This window comes from Tenrec ecaudatus, chromosome 17, assembly GCF_050624435.1.
Source record: "Tenrec ecaudatus isolate mTenEca1 chromosome 17, mTenEca1.hap1, whole genome shotgun sequence".
Classification (NCBI taxonomy): domain Eukaryota; kingdom Metazoa; phylum Chordata; class Mammalia; order Afrosoricida; family Tenrecidae; genus Tenrec; species Tenrec ecaudatus.
The window spans coordinates 86103859-86115931 of NC_134546.1; the positions used below are offsets into that span (position 1 = coordinate 86103859).

The 12073-nt window shown below is 42.3% G+C and overlaps 1 pseudogene; it reads right to left on the reverse strand.

Annotated features, from left to right (window-relative positions):
* Positions 1–809: 809 nt before the first annotated feature.
* Positions 810–11603, reverse strand: LOC142430568 (PC4 and SFRS1-interacting protein pseudogene; annotated as a pseudogene).
* Positions 11604–12073: the final 470 nt, after the last annotated feature.

The window sequence follows — 12073 nt, forward strand, 5'->3', positions numbered from 1 at the left end:
CAAATATAGACAAGATGGAGATATACTTGTAGACACAGAGCCACAGCACATGTGGAGACAGGCTAGCAATCAGAGAAAGCGGGTGATGGGATTCGGTTTTCTACTAGGCTTGCTATAGTTCTCAATAGCTTAACCCATCTCAAAATGGGGAGATGAGTATTTCCATTCCTCCTAGCCAGTCACTCTGAGTGAGAATTCCTAATTCAGTAACATTCCCACAGCTGGAAGGAAAGATGAAATGGGGGAAGGGAGCCACAGAGCCCTAAGATGACACAGTTTCACTACCCAGCAAGGAAAGCCCCAGTTGCCAGGCCTGAGGGGGTCATGCAGACACAAGAACACAACCGACATCTGGATTCCAAGTCAACAGTATGAGAGGCAGCAGTGTGAACAAGGGACATAGCCTCTCGCCTGCGGTGGTTTGCTGCATGGCTCTAGAGTACCACTGTCAACACCGTTCCCAATTGTTGTTCTGAAGTGGAGGGCCCATAACCCCATAGAGTCTGTGGGGTAAAGAGCTTGAGAGCCTGCTCCAAGAGGGCTTCTGTAGCCTCCATAGCTTTGAGTGTGATTCCATCCTTGACCAGCACTTCCAAACCCTTCCTGAGGAGTGGAACCTAAGGCCCAGACTTCTCCCTGAATGGGTACAAGCCTACCTACTTAACTCACTTGAGAATTACCAATGGACAGAACCCAGCCCCAGAGCAGGACAAACCAGGAGAGAGTCCCTCACGGGCCTGACACCTGTCTCTGAGGGATGGCAATGGTGTCCAAAAGTTGACCTCAACCCCACAACACCAACAGCTCACTCAGGCCCAGCGTGGAGAAGGAAAGTTGGTGGCCTGGAAGTTGTCTCTTTTTCTCATCTGCAGCAGGATCAGAGCTGGGGCTGGGATCAGGGCTCACTGGGGGGTTAAGGGACTCAATATGAGATTAGGCCTCAGTCTGGTATCTAGTATAGACCTGGGATCCACAGTTAGTCAGACATCAGGAGCTCCCAGGGCCCCATGAAAGCCAGCTCCACTCTAGTCCGGTCTCCAGGAATGTAAGCAGTTCTGAAGAACCTTGGCTCTGGCGACACCATGTGCTTGTCTGCAGCATTGCAGTTACACCTTCAGCAAAAAACCCCCCAAACGTTCCAGCCCATTCTCTGGGTCTCAGGGCCACCAAAGTGCACACATTGAACTAGAACTTGCAGTGGGTCCTTACCCTAAGTGGCCCCTTGACCCCTGTAAAAGTCCAGGTCTGAAATAACTTCCTCCTCCCCCATCTTTTGAGTGGAGTCCTTCGAACAACCCCAAAAGAAGATTATAATCATTCCCTTAGGGGGGCTGCGCTGGGGATGAGTCCAAGACCTGTGTCCTGTGGAGTCAAGCTCAGAGCTCAGTCAGAGTCAGACTCAGAATTGTGAGGAAGGCCAGCTACAGACCCTTACAAACTGCCCAGGTCCCCAGGATGGCCTCACCTAGGCCTGATAGGGCAAAGTGTGGGCTCTGGAGCCCCCTTGTGGACACGCTGCAGCATGCAGTATGACCTGATCAGACTGTCCACACCACATGGCAGCATGAGCTCCGTAGACATTTCCATTCGCCAGGAAGAAATGCCTATATCTCTCCTCCCAATGATTCCAGAATTGGAAAGATGTGCAGCAGATTGTCCTTTCACATTACGCGCTCACTCTGTATACTGAGCAAATAACTCAAGAAACGGTCCTATCCAATTCTGTATCAGGACTGGATGCATGAAATAATCACGTGGCACAGCGCTCCTTGCCTAAACCTTAGAGCATGAAAGCCTTCAATATAGATTACAGGTGATATCACAAAAGCGACAATGATCACAAATGAACTGGTAAAGCGCAGCACGGTCAACGGGGAAGAAATTTAAGTTGTCAGCTATTTCAACTGTCATCAATAATTGATGTCCATGAAACACTACTCAACATTTTTTTTAAAAAGAGAAACTCTATTTATTTTATTTTTAGCTTATTGTTGGTTCCCTGGCTCTGCAGCTCCATGACCTCATCACTAAAATTACAGTTCACTGGAAATTAGGAGAGAGAACAGAATTTCTGCATCAACATTTTGAAGTCTCCCGCATATATTTTCTCAGGAGCAAATCCACAATCCATCTCTTGCTCTTGTAAGTAGCAAAAAGGGAATGCACTGGTAGAGCTTAATAAAAAAATATTTTCATCAAACCAAATTTGTGGCTCAACTAGAACAAATCTGTTCAAATCCAATCTATCTAATACTATAGCAGAGCTCCATCAAAACAATGGCCTGTGTTCTATTTTAAGACCCTTTGAAAGCAAAAGTGAAATTATTGAAACTGAAGGCTGAAACTTTTCCTCTATAGATAAAATCAATTATAGGGCAGAGGTTGTACACTGGTGCATATGGGGGCTGGAGGGACAGGGAATTCAGGGTGGACGATACCTTCAGGACCAAGGGTGTGAGGGGTGATGCTGGGAGAGTGGAGGGTGAGTGGGTTGGAAAGGGGGAACTGATTACAAGGATCCACATGTGACCTCCTTCCTGGGAGATGGACGGCAGAGAAGGGGGGAAGGGAGACTCGGGATAGGGTAAGATATGACAAAATAACAATCTATAAATTATCAAGGGCTCATGAGGGAGGGGGAACGGGGAGGGAGGGGAAAAAAGAGGACCTGATGCAAAGGGCTTAAGAGGAGAGCAAATGCTTTGAGAATGATTGGAGCAGGGAATGTGCGGATGCGCTTTATACAATTGATGTATGTATATGTATGGATTGTGATAAGAGTTGTATGAGCCCCTAATAAAATGTAAAAAAAGGAAAAAACAAAAAAAAATTAGTCGTCAGATAAAAATATATAATGCTTACCACCCACTTTGGGTGGGTCAACTTATAAACCATAGACCTTACATTCTCTCTTCACCCCATTTCCTGATAATCCTATCAAAACATGTGAAGTGCTGTTTAAGCTGTTGAAAACCAGCCTCAGACCTAACAGTCAAAACAGAATGTTGACTTTTAGTTAATGCAACCTTATTGTGTGTTAACATTGGTTTGGCCTGACTCGGCCCATATGAGTATACAGACCATCAAATTACTAAGTCGCTGTCAACTTGCTTCAAGCAATCTGTTTCCACTCTTTATCATCCTGTCACATGATATATAAGTGAAAATTAAAAGTATCACCCAAAGTCGTGTTTCAAATAGGTTATGTTTTTATATAGTATTAACTTACATTTATTGCATAAGCATTAGGTGTTGATTTCCAAGTTTAAAAACAAACTACTTTTCAGTGACTTTCTTGATGAGTGAGACTTTTAAAAGAGCAAGTTTGAAACATTCCTCAAAAATTAACTTTCATCATTTAGTGGGTTTTGGTTTGGTTTGGGGGGGGGGGGGTGTTGTTTTTTTCTTCAATTTTAGCTCTTACTACATACAAGGATCTTACATGGTTAATTTCTAGGAGGTTTTAAATGCCGGTCATTCATTCCAATATGTGCCCACTCTGCTCTCTGCAGGAGAAGTCCTGTGATTTCAGTGAATTCCACGAGTTTTGTACCTTACAAAATTGTCAGTTCCACCACAGTTGAGAATCAACTTATCATACAAAAAGGTATACAGACCACACCTTGTGACAAGCAAGTAGGTTATGTAGATGAAGATTAAAATTAACTCTTGATTAAATGGAGGCAGTACTTACATAGAAGCAACATTTTAGCTACCATAGAAATGCTCAACTTCTCCAGAACCCTCAAAGAGTGATTAGACAATCTGGTAAGTTCAACGTGTGCACAAGCGATGCACAAAACCCATGGTATTGGGGGGGGGAAGGGAAACAGTGGGGAGATAATACAAATATGGCTTTTACAAATGTAACTCTACTATCAATTACACATTAACTTACACACCTCAGTGAAAACATGCTACAACCATAATATCTGGAAAAGCAGCTTAACATTCTCCACGTGGATTCCCCTTCCCACCCCCACTTTTACTGTTTACTGTAGCTGTTCATATTGCACGAGTATAATCGGCAATGGCATTTTGATTTTAAACACAATGGGATTCATTCCCCTGAAATAAGTTTTCAACGTCAAACCTTAATGTTATAAAAATGTTCATTCTTCCTTCTCAGCAGTCTAAATATTTCCCATGAAAAATCATTACAAACATCTTGAGGGTCCTGTGCTCCAAGGGCTTCAGCTTGGTCACCATGTGCACGCTCTTTCAGAGAGAGCTCCGTGTCTGTCTCCGCTAGAAGTCCTTTCCTCGGTGCTGCCTCGCCTCATGGTCTCTGCTTCTTCACGGCTACCGCCACAGCACTGAGGCTGACCACCGGCCTATGCCTCCGATGCCCTTTGACAGTCATTGAACCTGTTTTCTCTTTTCTGCCTTTCTGTTTGACATTTTCTTTCCTTGATCCTTGATATTATTCGCTTCCTTGTGCTGTCTGTGTTCAGCTAGAGATGTATTCAGCACTTGAGTGATCACAGAGACTCCCTCAGCCACCAGATACATATTCTTAAACTTGCCGTACAATGTTGTGGACTTTTCCGTGATAATCTGACAAATTTTGAATTGCCATATGTTTTCCAGGGTTTTTAGGGGGAATGGGGGAGAGGTGTGATGGTGTTGTTGTTGCTTTGTTTTTCTGTAACCCACATGCCTGTTATCCAACTTTTATTCAATGTCCAAATTTCACACGCAAATGAGGCAATTGAAAATACCATGACTTGGGCCAGGCGCACCTTAGTTCTCAGAGTAACATCTTTGCTTTTCAACACCTTAAAGAGGTCCTGAGCAGCAGATTCGTCCCATGCAAGATGTCATTTGATCTCTCTTTTTTCCCCCAAAACCACTTTATTGGGAACTGACTGTGATAGTTATTTTGTGTGCCAACATGGCACCCATAAGAAGATATGGGTGGAATGTAGCCTGTCAATCAGGTGGCAGCTTGATGACCTTATTTGTAGGTGCCATGAGACAAACAGTTCTCTGGTCACGGGCCTGTCTCTCTCTCTCTCTCTCTCTCTCTCTCTGTCTGTCTTTCGCTCTCGCTCTCTCTCATCTCTCCGCATCACCTTCTGCTGACAAGCCATGTGGAGCCGCGCTGAGAACTGAGTGAGCCCTGTGATGCAGCCACCGCCATTGGATCCACAAGACTTTGCTCCCACCAGCCTGTGATCTCCCTGAATTCTGCATCATTGCTTGTGGCTGCGTGAGTCTGAAGACAGACTTGTGGGCTAGTACTAGACTTATGAATTTGATCTGGACTAGGCTGGGATGTTTGTTCAACATACAATTACTTCTTGATATAAAGCTCTCTCTTGCACATAGATGAGTGTCTCTGGACATTGTTTCTTCAATCTACCGGACGAACACAGGAGCTGATACAGGTGCTTTTTAGGTTGTTTTTCCTTTTATCCTTTTTTCTTACTTTTCTCTTTGGTTCCCACATCAAGCTCTGAAGGGCAAAGCTGTTTTACCATTTTGACTCTGCCTCATGGTTTTAGGTCGCTTCTGTAGCTGCAAGCCATCCTCTTTGTGGACTCCCTTTTAGATGAACGGGACTCTACTGCTGTTATCCCTCCTCCAGTCTCCTCAGTGTCTACTTGCTTTTCTGCCGTTATCTTTCTCCCTCTCCTGGCAGCTTTCAGAGTAGTTATATCCATTGCTTTAGTCACAAACTCATTACTGGCTTTTTCTTCCTACCCAGGAACTTCCTTGGAAGCACTAGTTTCCTTTTCTTCAGCTTCAGTATCAGAGGAAATATTAGATTACTTCTTGAGGCCTGGTGACTGGAAAAAATTCACTTTGGGGTTGTTATCTTTTCCCCATAAACCTTCATTAAAACCTTTTTGTTTATTTGGCTTGCCATATTTTTAGAGTAAGGAAATACATATTTTGGTACTAAAAAAACATTCTCATGAGTTCCAAAAGAGAACATGGGTGGTTTTTATGCAGGTGGCTTTACAGCTCCATCAGGAACTTCACCTACTGCAGCTGGCCAACGAGGATACCCGTTCATCTCGGCGAAAACAAGGCCTCGGGGTTTGAAATCGTGAGTCAGATTTTTTGTTTCTTGTTTTAATTAATCGTTTTAATTAAGTCATTTTGGCAGAAAATCACTCAGGGAAGCTTTAGAGAGAGGGGAGCCCTGCATTCAGAAGTGTTTGGGGCATAAATGTTGATGCATAATATGTGCAGAAACAATGGCTTCACATAATGATAGTTTTGTTCAAGAATGTGTTCGATGGTTTTGAGCAATAGTCTGTCTCACCCTCTTATAAATCCATTTTCATGAAATTACAGAACAGGGAAATCTCAAGAGAAAGAGTGTTGTGCATAGTTACTGAAGACCTGAGGAACAGGGAGGTAGAAGAAGTGATAGCTAAAGTGTATAGGTTTCTCACTGAGGTAATGAAAATGTTCTGAAAAGGATGATAGTGATATATAGGCTATTAAAATGTAAACCCTTAAGAATAAAGTTCACAAAGGTTAGAAAAAAACAAAGTTTAAAAGGCTTAGGAAAGAAGGAGAAATGGAACTAGAAAACACAAGCAAGAAATCGAATAAATTATTGCACATTGAGGGGACTGCAAGGAATAAGATGAAAAAATGTGTATGAATTATTTCATGTAAAACAGATGATTTGCTACATAAACTTTCACCAAGTTCACAATAAAATGTTTCAAAAAATAGCCCCTTGAAGATGATAAGAACGGGAGAGAATGAAGCAGAAAAAAATACAAAAAACAAACTTAATGTCATTGAGTCAGTTCTGACTCCCAACAACTTTATAGGGCTGGGTAGAATTGCCCTTGTTGGTTTCCTAGACTCGAACGCTATCTGGGAGTTGAAAACCTCATCACTCTCTCTTGGGGCATCTGGTGGTTTCCAACTACTGACCTTGCATGTAGGCACTTAACCACTACACTACCCCTATGGCTCCAATGCCACAACAGAAGTCAACAAAATTTTGGAAGATGGAAATGTGGTGGAGGAGTGGAAATTCATGTTGCAAAGAAAGCTATCAGACAACCAACTGAAAACCAACTCCCCTCACAAACCCCCAAAGGTGAGCAACCTAATGACAGCAGATTTTAAAAACTTAAAAAGTTGCATTGTTGTAAGCAGGGTTCTCTGATATTTTTATATTTGTATTTTTAAAATATTTTAAATGACTATTTTAAAATGTTGGTACTCTGCAACATTTTACAAAATCCTGGGAATGGTTACCATTCTTCTACTATGTTAAGAACATCCAAGTAGTATTGCTGGAACAGCACATTATGAAGCTGCTTTAAAGATGTTTTCTTCATTTGGACAGTGGTGGTTGCAGCTGAGAGATCCAAATTCAGAAATCTGAAACATTCTCCTATTCATCAACTTCTACATGCATAAATCAGTTATTATTCCGCCACCATTAACATAAACTCAATGACCCCTAAGCAAAAACCCTTCCTTCTTCGTCCATGATAACAATTGGTCAACTTTGGTTTCTTTTTCTTTTTTTAGTACTTTCCTTGATATCAAATTCACATATCATACACTTCCGTAGCTAAGTCATTTTTTAAAAAGAGGTGTATATACATCATCACAATCAGGAGAGAATTGTTGCTTGGGGGGGTATGTTAGACAGGGTTCTCTAGGGAAACAAAACAAGGACACTTATAATTTTATATGTATTTATATGTATATATGTACAACATAAGAAATAAACTGCTAATTAATCTATAGAGCAGTACAAATGGCTCAGTGCAACTCAATTCCGTGAGACAGCTAATACACTGGCAGTCCTTCAAGTCTTGAGGGCCACTTGGTGCAAGGCAAGGAAGCAGACAGCTAAGTCCTCTGTAGAGCAATTCAGGCAACCTGGCCACATATAGCAAACAGCACGGCAGGCCACCAACAGTCATCCAGATGACAGGGTCCAACAGTCTCCAGCTCAAGAGATGAATTGAATTCACCTGGCCCAGATGGGCCAATCCAGGTATAACCCCCACCTAAGTATACTAATCCTTCCTGGTCAAAACTCTGAGCATGTGCAATTGACAACCCAGTCCCTGAGCTAGCTACCTAACATTTCCCCCTGAAGAGGTATGGACCCAAATCTTTGGGGTACTGGACAACAACATCTCTATCTGCTTCCTGCTGACAAAGGGGGTTGAAGTGGGGCTTTGGGTTCACACCCTTCTGTTAGAAGGAGTGTACAACTCTTCTTGAAATGATTGAATCATTGGATTGCATGGCATGTGGATGAAATGCTAATAAACTTAAAAAGAGAGAAAGATTTATAGCCTTAGAAACCTTACGGGGCCATTCTATTATGTCCTCTATTAAGTCATATGGGTTGGAATTTACTTGATTATAATGGATTCAGTTTTCGTTTTGGGGGTAGAGTGCCTCAGTTTGTCTGTAAAATGGAGATGTTAACAAGTTGCTATAAAAAGTAAACTGTTTATTATAATACCTGAAGAATTATAAGCACTGTATGTATTTATTAATAAACCAAAACCAAACACACACCCATGCCCAAAAGAAAGAAATTCTATGGACAAAGAGGTTCCCCCAGATGGATAGACACTGCTATCAGAACTGCTGCTTCACTGTCAGTGCTGTGGCATAAATACCATCTCTTGGATCAAGAAGGTTTGTTTCATAGAGACCTCGGAGTGCAGAGGACAAGCTCTGCTCCTGGCTCTTGCTGGCAGTGAGAAACCCCTACTTTCTTGTGAGATGACCCCTTTTATATGAAGCAGGAAGCAAATCACAATGAATCTCATTTAACAAGCATTCCCAATTGAATCCCAACAGTAACACACAGATAGGGTGTTACTCCCTTCTCGTTCTCCTGTCTCCAGTGTCCCTAAGGTTCTGGAAGACCACAATAACAAGATCTACAGAGTCTTGACAGAAAGATGTCCACAGAGAGATAATCCATAGGGAGCTCACAATGGCAGACCAGAAACTTCTCCCACAGAGACCTACCACAAAAACCCAACTGAGAATCAAAAGACCCCACACAGAGAATTCTCATCTCTGACACACCTCCAACCGAAACTGCTCACAGAGATCTCAGAGAGTCCTCCCACAGAGACGTTTTAGAGAAACCTCCTATGGAAATCTGTCATAGGGAGATGCTCCACAAAGAGACCTTCCAAAGAATTATCACATACAGATCCAAACATAGACCTCAGGTAGAGCCCTACTACAGCTATCTCTCTCAGAACTCACACAGGGGCCAAAAGAAACCTCAAAGATCTGCAACAGAGACTTTCCTCAGCAAGCAACCAGGCACGTCACCAGAAGACTCCCATACAGACCTCACAGAAAGCCTTGTATAGAACCTTTCACCACAGACCCCTGACAGCGACCATACAGAGATCTCCCACTGGGACTTCTCAAAGATATACCTCCTATTGAGACCTCCCACGGGGAAGAACCATAGAAATCTCCAAGAGAAACCTCCTATAGAGATCTCCAAAGAGACCCACAGAGAAATCTACCTGGAGACAGCCACAGCAACCTCCACAGAGAACTCCTACAGAGCTCACATGCTGAGCTATTACTTCCACTCTTAGGAGCCCAAGCAGCCACCCACTGACAGCCTCTTCTGAGTAGCTATGAAACTACTTATCAGATTGGCAGTGCAGAAGGAATAGCGCCAGCTCCACTTAGCAGAGGAAATGTTTCTCTATTTGCGTTTTTTATCTCATCACTTCTGAACAAAGGAATTATAGTCCTCAAAGAAACATGCACAGACTGTCCCTTAACAGGCTTCCATTAGACTCTGGCCCAAGGTAAGGAGGCTGCAATCCCATCTTCTTTCTCTCCTAAGCATTAGTGAACCGACGTGAGTTCACTAGTTGAGTTCAATCTTCAACTTTCTAAGGAGGATAAAATATCTATTTGTCTAATTTTGGTTGCCATCTAGTTGACTGACATCAGTGTTACATATATATTTTGTTGGGCATCACTTCCTCCGCACAGAAGGACTGATTTCTTGTCTGTGGATGCATAAGAAAGGGAGTACTACAATAAATGGACTTCAGGAGTAAAATGAACCAACAAAGATGCCATGAACTAGCACATTATTTTGCACAAAGATTGTGTCATGTTTGTGAAGTTTACTTGATTTTTAAATGAAACCAGTTATATTATCAAAGACCTGAATATTTCACAAGTGATGCCAATTTCTAGAAAAAGTTATATTGTCTTTCTGCAAATTCATAATCATGCTTAAAGTAACTATAAACTATTACATTTTACTTATTATTTTGTTCCTTACAATGTTCTTGTTAATGATGGCTATGATGGCTTTCCTTTACAAATTTATCATTCCAGGCAAATGGTCAGTATGAATCCACGTCAGTTCACTAATGTCTAGGTTATCAATTATTACATATATTATTTCATTTTTGGTAAGTTTCCATTTACCTAGGTTTGTACATCAGACATTTCCACATTCCCACTCATAATGGATAGCTACAGTTGTTTATTCTCATTTTGAGTCATGCCACTTCAGCAAATGAGGATCCTGAAAGCTTTTCTCCCTCCAGCCCATTAAGGTTGAGGGTTGCTGTGAGTCATAATTGACTTGATGGCAGTCGGTGCGTAGGTATGAGGCCATCATACTTTGAGTACCTTCTAACCTGAGGAGCTCATCTTCTGACAATATATCAGACAATGTTCCACTGTTATTCCTGAGGTTCTCAGTAGATAATTTCTCAGAAGCAAACTACCTCTTCCTTCTTCCTAGTCTGTAAGCTCTGTTGAAATTTGTCCAAAATGAGCCACTTTGCTGCTAATTGAAATACTCGTGGCCTAACTTCAACCATCTGAGCAGCACACAAGCCACCACAGTAAGACACAATTACAACAAGTGGTGATGTTTTCCACTAGCCAACAGTAAACATTGAGGTAAAAGTGTTTGCCATAAAGCTTCATTTAATGTATCGACCCTTATACATTTCATAGGCCATTACAAAGTGGGAAACAAACAAAAATCTCACTTGAAAGATATTCCTTTTCTGGAAGAGTCAATCAGATGTGAGAACAGAAAGAGACCAGGGTCATGAGATACTGGTTGTCATATAGCAAATAGTTTCTCCTCCCAAAATCTGAGCACAGCAGCTAGAGAGCAATCTCCCTAGATACATAAGAGCTGTGGTATTTGAAAAGACAGTACTCTGTATACTAATTAGACTCTGAAGTTAATTGGGAGACAGAAACCTCCAGATTTTCATTGCTGAATGTAAAATTTTTCTATTGATTGATTGATGCACAGGAAAAAAGTTGACAAAAATTATTGGAGTGATTTTCTTAAAATTAATGCAGAAAATTTCAACTATGTTCTTTACCCATGTCCCATGTGGTATTGCTTATCTCTAGGGTTAAATGCCCAGAAAGTTAAATAGGAGACAACCATGCTTCCAAAAATTGCCTTTTAAAACAAATTTTACCTGGTTTCCCAGAAGGGCCCCTGAGTACTTCCCTTTGTGTGGCCTACCTTTGAGCGTGAGCAGTACTGTGGTCTTGTTTCTGGCTCTATCACAAACTGGGAGACCCTGGACAAATCGCTGGCCCTCAGACTCACAGATGGTCATGCCAACCTCTCTGGAACAGTGTGCACTGGCACTAGTCCCTGGCGGTTATATAACCGCCTAATTACCTAATTCTGAGAACAACACCATGAGGTAATCCTTGTTAATTTCTTCATTTTCGTGAAGTGAGCTGACTCTCTCTCAGGCACCACCGCAGGTGTTCATGGCAACTTCATGGTCAGTCCTGTAGTGTGCTTTCACTCCGACTCTGCCATCCCCGGTTTCGTCTGGCCCTGAGGAGGATCAGCATACTTCTGGAAGCGGGCGGGAAGGAGACTGCGCATGACCACACGGGGCCCAGACAGACCATTACCAGGCATGCGCGGGGAGCCAGGGCACATTTCCCATAATCCTCTGCATCCGAACCCTCCTTTCCGGCTTTAGACTGAGGCACAGTGTTGTCTAGGATGGTTCTGTTTATTGGGTTCTCTCAAATTCCCTAGAAGTCATGGGTTCAAGGTCACTTTTTTCCT